Source organism: Falco peregrinus, chromosome Z (assembly GCF_023634155.1).
Source record: "Falco peregrinus isolate bFalPer1 chromosome Z, bFalPer1.pri, whole genome shotgun sequence".
Lineage (NCBI taxonomy): Eukaryota > Metazoa > Chordata > Aves > Falconiformes > Falconidae > Falco > Falco peregrinus.
The window spans coordinates 60,716,886-60,731,734 of NC_073739.1; the positions used below are offsets into that span (position 1 = coordinate 60,716,886).

Sequence of the window (14,849 nt, forward strand, 5' to 3'; positions counted from 1 at the left end):
TCGGGCCTGCGGTGCGTGTCCGCGCTGCGTGTCCGCGCTGCGTGTCCGCGCTGCGTGTCCGCGCTGCGTGTCCGCGCTGCGTGTCCGCGCTGCGTGTCCGCGCTGCGTGTCCGCGCTGCGTGTCCGCGCTGCGTGTCCGCGCTGCGTGTCCGCGCTGCGTGTCCGCGCTGCGTGCCCGGTGGGCGCGGGGCTTCGTGCTTCTCTGCTCTCTCAGAGACTTGGTTTTCCCCCGCGTAGCGAGCAGATGCTGTTTGTACGTGGTGCTTCACGCCTCCTGGCGTTGTGCTTGGGAGGGAGGCCTGGCCGCAGGTTGACAATTGCCACACGTTTTTTTGTGGCTTGCCACGCATATGTTTGTGTTCTTTGTGACTTGCTTTCCCAACCTGTCCTTAGGTTTTCACCTTCACTTCTCCTGTGCTTTAAAGGAAACATGTTTGTCCTTAAACTGGTCTGTGATGTCTGCAGCCTGCCCGATGGCCATTCCAGTTGGTATGTGGTGCTATAAGGTATGGCTCACCAGGGCTCTGCAGGTGTGGGAGTGCCCATGCCCTGCGAATGGGGCTGCATTGTACCCCTGTCTCATATTGGAAATAAACTGCAGCTGTTCTCACTAATAAAATTATATATACCAGTAGCGCTTTGTTTCTGCAGAACATTGTGTTGCCGTGGAATAGGTAGCAAGAGTTGACCATGGTGTATCATGTCACTACTTTCCATCTGAGAAAGTTGGGCAATATGTAGAGCTGTGAAACTTGTTTCCATTAGGGGAGGTGAATTGTGGAGTTGCATGGTGTTTTTGTGCAAGTCTATTTTGTAGTATTATGTGCAAAGCCTTGTTGTCCTGACCATTGTCAGGATCAAGGAACAGGAGGGCATTTCCCTGCTGACAGTTCCGAGCCTGTAAGCACTCCCACCAAAAATACATGCAGTCTTTTTCTCAGGACCATTGCTGCACACTGTTCGCAGAGTATCTCCTTTTTTTTTTCCTTCCACTTAAGCTGGTGTGGTCCTAGTTTCCCTGATGAATTTCTAATATGCAGATTGTTTGGATCAGATATTTTGTTTAAGACCTGTCATCTGAAACAGAGTCTACCCCCAGCAGCCTGGTGATTTGGCAAATGAGCCAGAAAGCTTAGCAAATGTGTCTTGTGAGTTGCCTGAGCACTTTAATTACTTTGAATAACTAATTCGTGGTGCACCCACCTGTGGCAGTGTTAAGAGTCAGCCTCCCTCCCTTGATGCCCCCCCTTTTGGACAAGGCATCAACATCACCATGTATATACCCAAGCCTGATCTTGCTTGCAAAGCTATTCTATATGGCTGTTTCTTCATGTATGTGCTAGGTTGCTCAGAATATTCTGGTAACAGTCACAGCACTGGAAAGTCCCCTGCATGATGAGTTTTGGTATGTATTAGTGAACTGCCTGACACCCAGCTGGTTTCACCCCACCTCCAGTGTACCAGTAGGGTCTCTGCACAGGAATCACTTCACTCACAGGAAAAGTGGAGCAGCATCCTAGATGACAGACAAAGTGTGTAACAGTTTATGGAAATGCTACAGAAGAGCACAGGGGACTAAAATGTGCAGTTGAAACTAACGGGAAAAGTGAGGCACAAGATAGTAAATGTCAATATTGTGAATTAGCACTTTTGTTCCAGCCATGTATCAAGCTCCTTGGTTTCAGGACATACCAACACATGATTTCAGTCCTTAGTTCAGCACTGAGACAGGACAAAGAAATGAGAAATCAACATGTGAAGGGAGGTGGAGTAGGGGCGGAATAGAGCAGGGAAAAGGATAGCATCTCAGGAGAGACTGGAGAGGTGAGTAAGGGGACTGGCCTTGCCTATTTCAAGTCCCCTCCTGCAAGCATCATGTGTTGAATGAGTCCCAGCTGCATGTTGGATTTCTTTGAAGTAACGAGTTGGGTAGGCTTGAGCTAGGAAGAGATGGAGGGATAGGAACATGGGGGAGTATGGCTGCTGGCAGATGAAAATTTCAGAATTTCAGTGTTCAGGAATCAAAGATTATTTTTTTCTTATTTGCAGATTTGCAAATTATTCCCAATGCAGGTGAAGACCTCTGAATGGTAAGCATAACCTTGTTAAGGGAAAAGCCAGCTCTGTTAATTCAGCCGCCTTGTGAAGACCCCTTAAAAGTTTAATTCATGGGTCCTGCCTCCAGTCCAAAAGCCCTCAGTTCACAGCCTCAAGTTCCCTGAAGACCATGGATCAAGCAGAAAATGGATAACATTTGTAGCCAGGAAGAAAAAGATGTTTAGTTATGTGCGGTGTGTGCTGTGTCCGGGAGATGGAGATGTTGGCAAACAGCACAAGGAGAGGACTGCAACCCAGAGGCAGGGGTGGGTGGATGGCCTGGGAGCTGAGTAGGGAGACCAAGTGCTGTGGGAGTGGGCAGAGGGTGAGAATCAACCCTCTGGGTCAGAGCCATGCAGAGAGGGAAAGAGAAAAAGGCTATAGAGGCACAGGGGAAAGCTTTCTGGGACGAAAAACTGGGAGAAAAGCAGAAAACAGAGGTGTGAGTTAAATGACAGCATTGCAAAGACAGTGGGAGGCAGGCATGGATCCTCAACGCTGTTTAAAGGGGGGAATATGTGGCATGCCAGGGCAGGCTGCTGCCTGTTAGTGTCTTGCCTGCAGCTCTGGGGTGGTGACAGCATGCATAAGCCTTGTATTGTCCCAAATGCTGCCCTGCTGATTCACCCCACTGAGCACCTCCTCAACATGTGTCTCAAGCACCTGTGCCTGGTGGCATCCTCTTGGCTGCTGGTGGTGCTGGGTGTCCTGGGCTAGGGCACCCCTGCAGGACCTGTGGCTCAAAGGAGTGCTCTGGGAGGACATGTATCCTGCCACATCAGTTGTTCTGCCTCACCTGTACATTCAGAAGCACACCTAGGACTTGAGTTTATGTGCATGTGGATCTGCCTGTGGTCTTGATGTACTGGAAATCCACCCCTGGCTTGTCAGCCTTGTGCAATGGTATTTGGTTTGGCCAAGAGGTGTCTTGATATCAACATGTGAACTCTGTTATGTGTGAAAACATACCGTGTCTCCATTAGTTGTGAAAATACACATTACTAGACCCTGCCAGGGTCCGTGTGAGGGCTGTTAAAAAGTGGATGCTCATATATTCAAGCAGGGCGCCACTGCACATGTACGTGGCTACTGCCCTGCTGTAAAGATGGGGGCAGGTAGCTAAAAAGCAAAATTGTGGAAGAAAAAACACCTGGTGAATCTGGTCAGGATTATTCAAGGGAATGGTGCAAATAAATAACTATTAACTAGAGCAAAGTTGGAGTCTGCAGGAACAGCTGAAGGAGAGAGAAACTGGAGCCTCAGGAAGAATAGACCTAAACCCAGAGACTTTAGGATTGAAAGGAGAGGCCACATGCAGGAGGATATGGGGTTATTGGGTAGGGGTTGAAAAGGCTCTTATTTACACCCTGCAAAACATGCAGAAATGGTGAGAAAACCAAGGCATAAAATCATGTATAAACATTTATTGTTCTTTTAGTTCTAAATGTGTATTAAGTTTTTTGGTTTTGAGGAGCCTTGCAAAGCTTGTTTGCTGAAGTATTGCATGCTCCTGAAGACTTGAGCTGTGAAATCAGACTATCTAAAAGGTTACAGCTCTGGGGATAAAGTGTAGCTGGAGTTGTAGCAGTGGTCCTGGGGTATCTGTGTTACCGTTCAATGAAAATGTGACATGGTAAGAAAGAGAATGAGGAAAAACCAGATGCTTAGGAAATGTACCTGTGAAACAATAAACCTGATTGTTGCTGCAACCTAGTGAGGCTAAGGGAGACTCAGAAGAGAAAGTCTGAGAGAAATTTGGGAGGATAATTTTTTTTTCATTTGTTCCACTGAATGAGAACTTGGGAAAATTGAAGCAAAAATGGACCCGTGCCTCTTTCTAAGTGACATACTTCTTTTTGCTATTCCAAGATTACACTTAACTATGGTAGATTTAAAAAAAAGCCCAGAAATCCCTTCCCCCTGAAAGCAAAAGACCTTAAATCTGTGCTCTGCAAAGAGCTGCAGTCATTTCAAGTTTGGGCTTTTTGGTCTGTCAAGAGAGATCAAGCATTTGCCTTCTGGGTGGGAGGGAGTGAAATGCGGGTGCCACCAAATGCAGGAGTCGTTATCTGGAGTGAGCTGTGGACACGGCTCTGTGGGAAAGCACACTCAGGATGGTGGCAAATGTTCTGGTGGGGGAGCTCTGGCAGAGCCATGCTGCTGATGGGCGATTATTCCAAGTTGTGCTTTCAGAGTTTTGTTTAGAAAATATCTTAATAGCTTTGTATTTATTGAGTAATGGTGCCACAGATATCTGTTCCAGGAAAAGCTCGCTGGGATTGACTGCATAATTGGAATGGCAGAAAATGTGGGTTTTTTTCTGATTTGGCCTGAGAGGACAGTGACTTTGCTAAGACTTGGGTTATGCATTTCTTCCTTCTGATTCTAATACAAGCTGTGCGCTTTCATTTCTCAGGTAGCAAAGAACAACTGAGCAGAAACTGGAATTACTGAAAAGTGTGCAGACATCAGTGGTCCATAGATTTCAGTTCCATCATGATACTAAACTGACCCACAGCAGTTTGCAGAAAATGTCAGGACTGGTGTCTGAGGAAGTGAGGAAAGGAGGGCACCTGTCTCTGAAACAACGCTGTGACTTGGATTGCTGTGAATCTCCGTCTCTTCTTGTGCTGCTGTGGTATATCTGTGTATATCACTATGTAAACTACTGAAATTACAGTGATAAAAGAGAAAGGGAAAAAAAGCTTCTGTTGTAGAAATGCAGAGAAAATAAATGGCATAGCAAGAAAGCCTTACTGTGACTGAAAAATTACATTTGCCTGTTATAAAGCTCTAATATTAACTATTTAACAGGCATGAGAAGGGAAAAAAGGGCTTAGAGAAAATCAGGAAAGCATCTGAAAATCAGGGTCACTTTAGAGGCTTTTGTGATTTCCTGTAATGTGACATAAAACATCTGTTGTATTTTTGCTGGGAAATTTGTAGCTGAGGTGAATGTAGCAGAAAATAAAAGTTGAGAAAACATACACAGGGTTGCTGTGCTGGAATGAGAGTTGTGTTCCTTATTGAACTGGTCACAGAGGATGGTGCCTGTTCAAATTCACATAAAACAGATGCTAAAGCATGTGTTAGACTGTATTCTAACATGTGTGTTGCTTACTTTACTGTTGGTTTAATTTTGCATTACCAGAAGGCTTTTGTTTAGATATAAGCAGCTTTTGTTAATCAGTCTCGTTAATGCAGGTCTCTGGCTATGGTTTTCCCTCCTGTCCTCGCTACGGGCTGTTGGCACTGAGCAGTGGTGCTTGCTGTGGCCCCAGCACCGTCTTCCTGGCATGGTTCTGGCTCTGCCATGCTTGGCACAGATGGGGTCAGTGGTGGGGATCTGGTTGGCTCCAGTCCAGAGGGCAGTCAGCCTCCTCCACCTAGCTCCGTGCTCAGTGGCGTGGCCCCGCTGAGGGCTAGTCTGCAGTCTGGCCTGGCTTTTCCCCAAGAAAAGGAAGAAACCCCAGAGATTGGTCCTCCCTTCCATGTCCCCCCTTCAGGATGTGGCCCTTTGATGTCAGCGATGCATGGAGAGAGCTGAGCATCTCCCAGGGTCATGTATGTGGTTTGCTAAAAAGTTTAGTGGAGGGACACATACAGCAAGGGCCAGCTAAGTGATGTGGTTTTGTAGGGAGCTGAGTCAGGGACTGAACCTCAGTCCTAGTCCAGCAATTTAACCACAAGGTCAGTTCCTCATTCATTTTGACTTATTTAATAATAGAACTGAAATAAATACTTGAAATCGTCTGAGGGAATTTTTTACATCTTTCTAGTCAGAATTAATTCAGTGCTATGAGTAGAGCACCTGAACCATTAGAAATGATTCACTGCTTTCCATCCTAAGGGTATAAATTAACACATGGTCTGTTTTGCTGATGCAGTGAACTCTGCTTTAGGAATCCCATGAAGCATGGGCTAATGCGAGTAGAGACAAATGCATGATGCTAACTTTCCGTCCAAAACCAGCAACTTCAGTTAGCTCTTAGTTTGCATTGTCTTCCCTTCTCTGTGACAGTTCTGAGTAACAAAGAACACATGCTACTGAGAAGCTGAACCATACAAACCTAATTCAACCACATTTTGCCTCAGATTTCCCCCTTCCCCAGCATGACTGAAGGCAGCAATTATGGAGTTGCAGTCACATGAACATTAGCAATAAAAACATTGTCCTCTTCAACCTCCTGGATGATACAGAGATAAACATATTAATGGTCAGTCTACACCAGCCCACCTATGTTTTCCAGCACTGGTAGAAAATTAAAGAGAGCTGGTAATGCAGGCAGGGCTGATGGTGGAGATATGGTGAATTCAAGGCAATAGATGGTCTAAGCCCTGTGACCTGCTTCACGGCCCTCCTTCCTCCTCCTGATACTGCTTAATTTTAAGCCCCTGGGCATGCGTTAGAAAAAAAGTATAATAAAATGTGCTTTAAGAGCCCTATATTCGAGCTAGTTCTGGTAGACTATGCCTTGCTGTATCTGGCTTTGTGCCAGTGTAAGCTGTGTATGGCCCATGAGTAAGTGGTTGGACCTCAGGCTCTGGGCTGTGGAGGACTGCAGACGTATGGGCTTGAAACAACGTGGATTGTGGGCGAGCCCAGCCTTGGGAACAAGCCTGGCCTGATGCGTAACTCATAGTACAGGCATATTCAGAAAGCTTTCTGTGCTGACAGAGATAAATGGGAGCTGTAGGAAAGTGATAGAAAGCAGAGTTCAGACTACTCTCTGTGGGTGATATTCCTCTTCATGTTTTATTTCCAGTTATTTTAAAATTAATCCATAAATTGGCGGCGGAATTCACATTACACATTCATCTCCTTTTCTGCAGGCCCCTGGGGGACAGCCAGTCTGCTTTATCGGGCTGCAGAGCGGAGGGTTCCTGACCATTGCTGAGCTCTTTTGTGTATGTATATGTACTGCTTGAACAGGCTGGTGTTTGCTTTTGTGTTGTCCTGGGATGTGTCAGGCTTTTTCCCATACTGTTACTTGTTAGCATCCATACTGGTATTCCTCAGGTCTTGTTTTGACAAGATATGTAATAGGGCCTGGTCTCTGGAGAGCCAGGACTTACACTGAGGATACATTTTTGCTCCTATTGGAACATAGGGTTGAAAAAAAAGACTTTTTTTGGTTTAAAAAACATGATTATGAAAGCAGGTAAGGTGAGGAAAAGAGGGAAGAAAAATAAAAAAGTCACTGTGAACAAAGGAACATTTTTATCGCCAAAACTATAGCTATTAATGATATGTAGGTTGTCTAGAATGACTTTCTAACTACTGAATCATTAATGAAGCCCAAATGAAACTTCCTGCTGTTGAGGCATTTAGGATGGTCTTAATCTATGTGAATGCTCTATTGTCTGGTAGTTGGGTCAAACTCATACTGAAGAATTTTCCGGAGTGGGATACCAGTCTAGGTCTCTCTCCACCTGGCTGTGTGTTTTCACACAACTCTGGGAACTAAATGCTGCTAGGACCTCTACTGCTCTGTCAGCAGCTAAGGCTGGCTGACAAGTAAAATTGTCATAGGAGGGAATGAACGCAAAGCCAATGAAATTACTTGTAGGCAATGCTTAGGAAAGCAGGCTGGTAGAAAAGCACACATCCAGCAGCACTGAACCTAGCTAGGATATTAAGCAGAGAACACACCTGGGCACAGGACTGAAGTTTTGAAATGGTTTGACCAGCTTCTGGCTCATATGACCAGGCTGTTTTGGGGGTATAGGTTTGGTTCTTGCCCCAGGAAATCTCATCTACATAACTACTCACAGCCGATTTATCCTGTGAGATCCGATGGGCTGGAGGCCAGGTGCAATGGAGGGTGGCTGGCTGGCTTAAAAGAGAGGTGTGCGGAGTTGCTGGGGGCAAAATAAGGTAGCTTGTTCTGGTGTTGTGGAAGGAAGGGAACCTAACTGGTAAATCCTTGTTGAAGAAGAAATGGAAGTGGGAAACAAAGGAAGAAATGCAGTGGATGGGATTGCAAGGAAAGAAGCAGTTGAATTAAGATGGAGGTGCTCTGATGAATTACTTCTTGCTTCTTTTTTTTTCATAATCTAGTCCTGCCTGCAGCTCTGAGCTCATGTTTTTGTACTCCCCAGCTTGCTCCATCTTCTCCCACTTGGTCTTTGTCAAGGCTGACTGTTTTCATGGCTGGCCTACAGAGTACCAGGCTCTTTGACACAGCTGGTGGCTGGGATCAAGGCTTGGCAGCCCATGCTTCCTCTTACTGCAAATCCTTTTGGCTTTTGCCACCCAGGTTTGTTCTTTCCTGACTGTTGCCTCCCTCCACCAAGCTAACGGTACAGTGAGAATTATCCCTTGTAAGCAGCAGTGTATCCCTTTTAAATGAACCAAGAGGAGCCTGTGGTGCAGAGGCTACAAACACGTCCTTTCTTACCTGACAAGTGAAAACCCTCTTCTAAAAGAGCTTTCTTGCCTTGTGTGTGGGTTCTAAAGCACTGCATCTGTGTTTCAAACAACTCTCTAAGGTTTCCTGTTTGTTTCAGGCAGTAAAAAATAGCAAGAAAGGACATGGTCAGCAAGACAATTCCCCAGACAATTGTGGAAACATGTTTAATCTTATGTTGCTGTGAGCCCATCATTTATTTTTTGAGGCCAATAGTCAGAATATTTATCACAACTGTTCTGAATTATCTCAACATGCCATGATGTCAGGCAGGGTGAGGGTCTCTCCCTTTGAAGTGGCCTTTCTTTCAGTAGGTGGATTTAGAAAATAAAAGGGGAAAGGATTTAGTCAATGTTATTGGAACAGCCCAAGATCACTGAGCTCACTTGGAGCAGATGCCTCTGCATGAATGGTTACTTTATGTGTACTGAGAGAGAGCAGCTGATGAGTAGCCCTGTAGGATCATGGATGGTGAAGGGCAACATCCGACACTGGCATCCAAAAGTGCAGGTCCACTGAAACCAGCAAAGTGGCCTATTGTGCCAGGTCTGGATTTGATAGTAAGTGTAAAGACAGATGGGATGTGGAAGAAAGATTATCACAATTAAGGAACAAGCACTGGGCTAAGTAGTTAGTCCGTATTGGACATGATCAAGCTGCTCTCTGTTGCCTGATAAACAATTACTGGGATTATGAGCTGAGGGAGATGTCACGTCTCAGTCCTTCTAGTGCAGCCTGTTACCAAGGCTTATTTTGCTCATGTCTGTAGCAGCTGGAAGCAATTGAAATGTGCCACGACATGGAGAGCCTGAGACTTACAGCTATTAAACATAGCTATGGGGCAGGCTGGAGGAATGGTGCTAGCTCTGCCTGTGCTCAGGGCTGGTTGGACACCAAAGCAACTCAGCCTGAGCATGCTGTGGTAAGGGGCTCAGCCAGAGTGAGTGTGTGCTGTGTGCATGTAGAAGGATTATTATTCAGCTCAGCATCAGGTTAATGTAGCCTCTCACTTCCCTATATGACATGGCTCACATCCTGCCAGGGAGGCAAAGCAGTCCTGTTCCTCCCTTTGATCTACCCTGTAGACGTCTAATGTGTCTGGGGTGATGCTGGTGCAAAACTGGCTTTAGCCTGGCAGCTGCTGCAGATTCCCCCATGCAAGTGGGGATCTCAGAGGAGTGAAGTGCTCTCACCAAGGATATATGCTACCCTATAGCCTCTGGAAATGCATCTGCTGGAGGAACCTGAAGCTGCAGAGGCGATGGAGCAAAGAGGGTGGCAGGGCTCAGAGCAGCATGGACATCTGAGCTGCCAGGAGAGGGAGATCTCAGCTTTCATGGCAGCCACATTGCACAAAAGTATCTGAGGAAAAGCCTGGGCTTTTATCCAGGACAGCTAACATGTCTTACAGCTTAATATCCTCTGCAGCACCAAAAGTGTAACAAGTGTAACAATGGCCAAGACCCATACTTTTTGCCCCTTTCCCCCCAAAAACAGGGCTGTTGTAGCCATCCAGAATGCATTTATGTCTATGTGCTTGCACCTCTCACCTGGATGTATGGGCTAATTTCAGCTAGAGATAGAATAATTTTCATGAAAAAGACAGCCTGGATGAAGAGGAGAGATGCTGTGGAGCTCTGCTCTGGGGGGCCGGCACCTGTCTATGTTTACCCTTTACTGAAGCCTATAGAAAATCTACACAAGAAAGGGATATTTTGGATGTTTCTTGTAAAAGAAAGCTTAACCTGTAGTTTGTGCTCGATTAGAAAACCCAAGCCTGAGAGAGAAAGCAGCAGGAAGCTGGACTCCAGCAGCTGAGCAGCTCCCAGTGCTCTTTAATGGGTGTGCAGACCTGAGGGTGGGTTTAGCTGGCGGCGTGTGAGCGTCCTGTCACCAAAGGAGCTGAACTACATAGAGAAGCTTGCCTCATTTGCAGCATGCAACCACCACGTCAGGGGCATGCTGTGAGCTGGGTTTAGAGGCGCTGGCCGGGGGGAGAGGACGACGGTGGTGAGCCCAAGGGATGGAGCAGGTTTTGCTGCTGAAATCACAGAAGAGCCACCCCGGTCCTGTGGGCTCATTTCCTTCTTTAGAGGCACTCCTGTAAAGTGTGACTCACTGAAGGGCATTGTCCTCTTTGCCTAAATGTTTTGACACTGTTAGTTATTACCAGGTTTTATTAGTGCTCTTTGGGGTTTCATTGGTTCGCAGAGACCAAGCCCTCAGGGCATATGACAAGGGATACCAGCTAGAAAAACAAGCAGCCTTATACTGTAAGAAGTCACATTTCTTTACTGTAAACATGTGGAAATTCTTTGCTAAGAACATGATACAGGAAAAGCAAACTGATGAAAACTAGATCAAGGAATGACTGAGCCGATACGGTTCATATGAAAACAAAAAAAAATTACTCCAACTAAAGAAAGTCAGGAGCTTTCTTAGCTTGCAATGATTGGGAAGATTTTAATTGTGAATGCAATTAGAGTTTGTGTTTTTCTTCAGGTTTACAAAATTCTAGCTAGCCTTTTTGTTTTCCTTTTTGCTACTCTTTACACTTCTTGTTTTTAGACGTTACTGCAGAAGAACCCACGTGTGATGAGAAAGATTGGTGTTACTATATTTCTGGCCAGACCAAAATTAAGAATTTTCAGAATCTTTCCTGGAAGAAAAGCATGTGATGTTGTCATTTTTCTAGATCAGGTGGTTTTGGACACTTGAAAACTATGCCTCAGGCTAATGGTTGCTCTGCAAATAAAAACTCAGGATTCCATATGCTGGAATATTGAATTACCTGTTTTGCTGAACTCTATGTTGCACATGTAACTATTTAACAGGGACTAAATTCCCAGAACAAAATTCCCATTTATATTGCAATCTCTTTGCCCCATTGGCAGTGCAGTCAGATACTTATGATGGCATATATATGTACACGCAGCTGCACCCGCAGCTACATGCAAATGTATGCATGTGTTTTTCCCTAAAATGCATACACATTACATTGATATCCCTGGGAAGTGTTGAGTCACCATCCCTGAAGGTATTTAAAAGACACATAGATGTGGCACTTAGGGACATGGGTTAGTGGTGGACTTGGGAGCGCTGGGTTAATGGTGGGACTTGATGATCTTAAAGGTCCTTTCCAACATAAATGGTTCTGTGATGCTATATCTAGATTATTTTTTTTACAAGTGAATCCAGTCAGGAAGTGTGAAACTTTTGTTTTACATGTGTCAATTGTGGTATTCTTCTCTGGACTCTAGTGGAAGATTGGTCATGCAAAGAGTCAAGGGTCATCCGCTTGTGTGGTATCGGTACTGTTAATACAACACCCTCGTTGAAATCCTGATCATATGGAAGCGGATGGCAGTTCTGTCATTGATTCCAATGAGCATTGAATTCCATTGAGCAATGAGGATTTGGTCCAAAATTTTGCTACCTTCTTAATATTATTTTCAATTAAATTTAAATTGCCAGAGACTATAAGATAATCATTGGGGGTAAAAAAATGTAATAAAATGGTTTAATTGTTTTCTGGGTCTAGCAAACATCTGAGCTGTAGTATTTTATGTTCTTAGTTTTCATTGTAAAATAAACAATAACACTGTAATGCGAAAAGTCCTGATTTCCTGTAAATAGAGTTTAAATTGAAACACATTTTTCAATGGGAGAGATGCCCATTTAAATTATGGATGGCAATTTTGTTCCATTTTTAAGTTCTTTTCTTCTAGCTGGAGATCCTTGACTCCAAAGGCATTTATAGGTTCTTTAACAATACGTAACAACAACAGAATTGACTCTTTCATATACATCTATAAAGATGTTAAAAGTATGTTACAGTTATAACAGAGAAGAGGAAAATCAACAAATTACAAGAAAGAGTCCCATTCACCTGCAGCTCTCCCCCAGCCCTGAAACCTGCATCTCTCTCTTCCCCATGGTGATGGCTTACTTGTGTCAGCCCATGACCAGACAGGCAGAGGATGACGTAAAATGAGATCCCCAGGAGAGCCATGACCCTCAGTGAAGGGAGGACAGGAATGTCTCCATGGCCCTGACTGCATATTAGACGTGCAGGAACCACAGTCCAGGTCCCACCTAGTTTAGAGAAGAGGGGAGGCAAAACTTAGGGGACAAGGAGATAAGATCTCTCCAATGTCCTTATGCTCTGAGGTGGCCTGGGCTGTGCAGCTGGATCACTGGGCAGGATAGCTGTGTAAGCTGATATGTCAGTGGGACCTATACATATTCAAAATCTCAAGTTTAGGTGAATAGACTTTATCTTTCCTTCCTTGTAATTAGATATTTACATATGTATGTACATATGCATATCCATATCTGTATCTATATCCATACACATATATGTATATGAGCCATGTGCTCAGGAAAAGGTAGGATTTTCTAGTTACTGATGGCGCTCTGGGGATATGTGGTGGGCAGGGGGCTGGGGAGGGCAGATAGTGAGCAGCGGTGCAGGGCAGAAGGGGCATCACAGGACTATGCCAAGCCACAGACACAATAAAATCTGACTGTGAGGTCCTGGCAATGCTGAAGTAAATGGAAAATCTCACACTGGCTCCAGAGCAAATATTTCACCCAGTATGAGCAAGATATTAAAAAGGAACTGATTAGAAGGGAGAAACCCTGGAAACCAGTGAGCATGGAAAGGAAAACAGGAAGAGTACATGACATCTTAATAAGGCTTTAGTTTAGCAGCACATTTTATTCTCTTATGGACTGATGCAGTGTAAGAGTGATTCGTCAACTCCAAATTTATCTGCTTTATTGGTTTTGTGTCACTGCCATAATTTTGTCAATTCTTCTGGGTTTTTTTATTATTTTTAACAGTGATGCCCTAAGAGGCTTCTAAAACAAGTAAACTCTTCTACATTCATTTTACTTTGCAAGTCAGGCTCCTATGTTTAAATTTGGTGTTTCAAGGTGCACTTTGAGGCTTGTTGAGGCTTTATAAATGGCCATTATGTGACAATAGGAAAGGGAGAATTTTGTCCTTGAGGCTCATTTTTGATTTTGCTCTGATTTGAGATTATTACCACAGCGTGTTGCATCAGTCATGTTGGGTATGCAGTGAATGACCTCGACTGTTAGGAGGCCATTAATCAACAAATCATCAGCAAGATAAAACTTGGTGTCTCTTCTTGTGCCTTTGGATGTGAAGGACAGTGCCTGATTATTCCCAGGCTGCTATAATCAGAGGAAGAATGCTACTGGCTTCCTTGTGAGTTGATGTGGTTTTGTTTTCCTGGTACCGTGTTTTTCTGGTGAGGATGTAAAGTCCTGACGGCTGATATCAAGGGGTTTTTGCTGGCTGCTCACCCATTGCCAAGGAAATTCAGAGACTGGAATTTCTTGATTTTGTGAACACGGACAAGCTGTTTGGGAGAGCTTGCCTGGAGCCTCAAACTGAAGGCAAGGGCTCTAGTGGCTTTGCTTGGAGTATGGGTTTTAAAACATGAATAAGCATAAAAAACCCTTTGTAGTATGTGCTACTGCTGAAGCATTAGAGGCTTATCATATCTCCCATTCTGAAGAGGTGCAGGGGGAAAAGGGACACATGTTTTATTATCTTGGTGAAAGGGTAGATTAATATTTACAATTTGTTGTTTTCTGTTGTTGCTGGTCCAGAACACTGGCTGCTTCCATGATTCCCTTCAGTATGGGCCCAGGCTTGGTTCAGTTTTCCTGGCATATATATTTGTATTTTACCTTCAGCAGAGTTAGACCTCCAATAAGTATTGGCTTTTACAGTGTTTCTACTGCTTATGAGAATACCCTAGTTAACCTAGCAGATATGCCTGATAGAAGAGAAGGACTATCAGGAAAACCTGACTTGAACACCCTCAAAATGTGGTACCCAAGGCTGTAACATGCCTGGTAACATGCACTTACCCCTGGTATGTTTTTAAAACACTTAAGCGTCAAACTCAGCCAATGCAGCTTTGTGCAGCAATTCTTGCGTTCCTAGTTCACGCTGTCTGTAAACATCTACTCATCCATGCGAGACTGTAAAGAGGTCCCTTCTGTCCCTCCTGATATCTCTGAATTTCATTCAGTACTATACAGTGTGGAAGTGAGCCTCAAACCCTGGATTGCCTGTGCTCGTGGTGTGGTTCTTGGAGGAGCCAGATTCACTGGGTAACTGATAATCTCTACAACAGAGGGAATGCAGGGAATTTGTCCTTTGTTTCCAGCAGGGATATACCAAGAAACATGCCACGTTTTGTCTTCTAAGTACCTATATCTCACTTTCTTTATGTAGTTAAGTGATTTGCAATGAATGATACGTATAATCCCCACTTTATCTGCTATTGTATGATGCATTGC

The 14,849-nt window shown here is 44.5% G+C and overlaps 1 long non-coding RNA gene across 1 annotated transcript; it reads left to right on the plus strand.

The window, feature by feature from the left end:
* Positions 1-117: 117 nt before the first annotated feature.
* On the plus strand, positions 118-5,084 carry LOC114013022 (uncharacterized). The gene is made up of 3 exons (XR_003555852.2): positions 118-506; positions 2,050-2,090; positions 4,514-5,084. It is a non-coding gene; the product is annotated as an uncharacterized LOC114013022 (long non-coding RNA).
* The last annotated feature ends 9,765 nt before the right edge of the window (positions 5,085-14,849 follow it).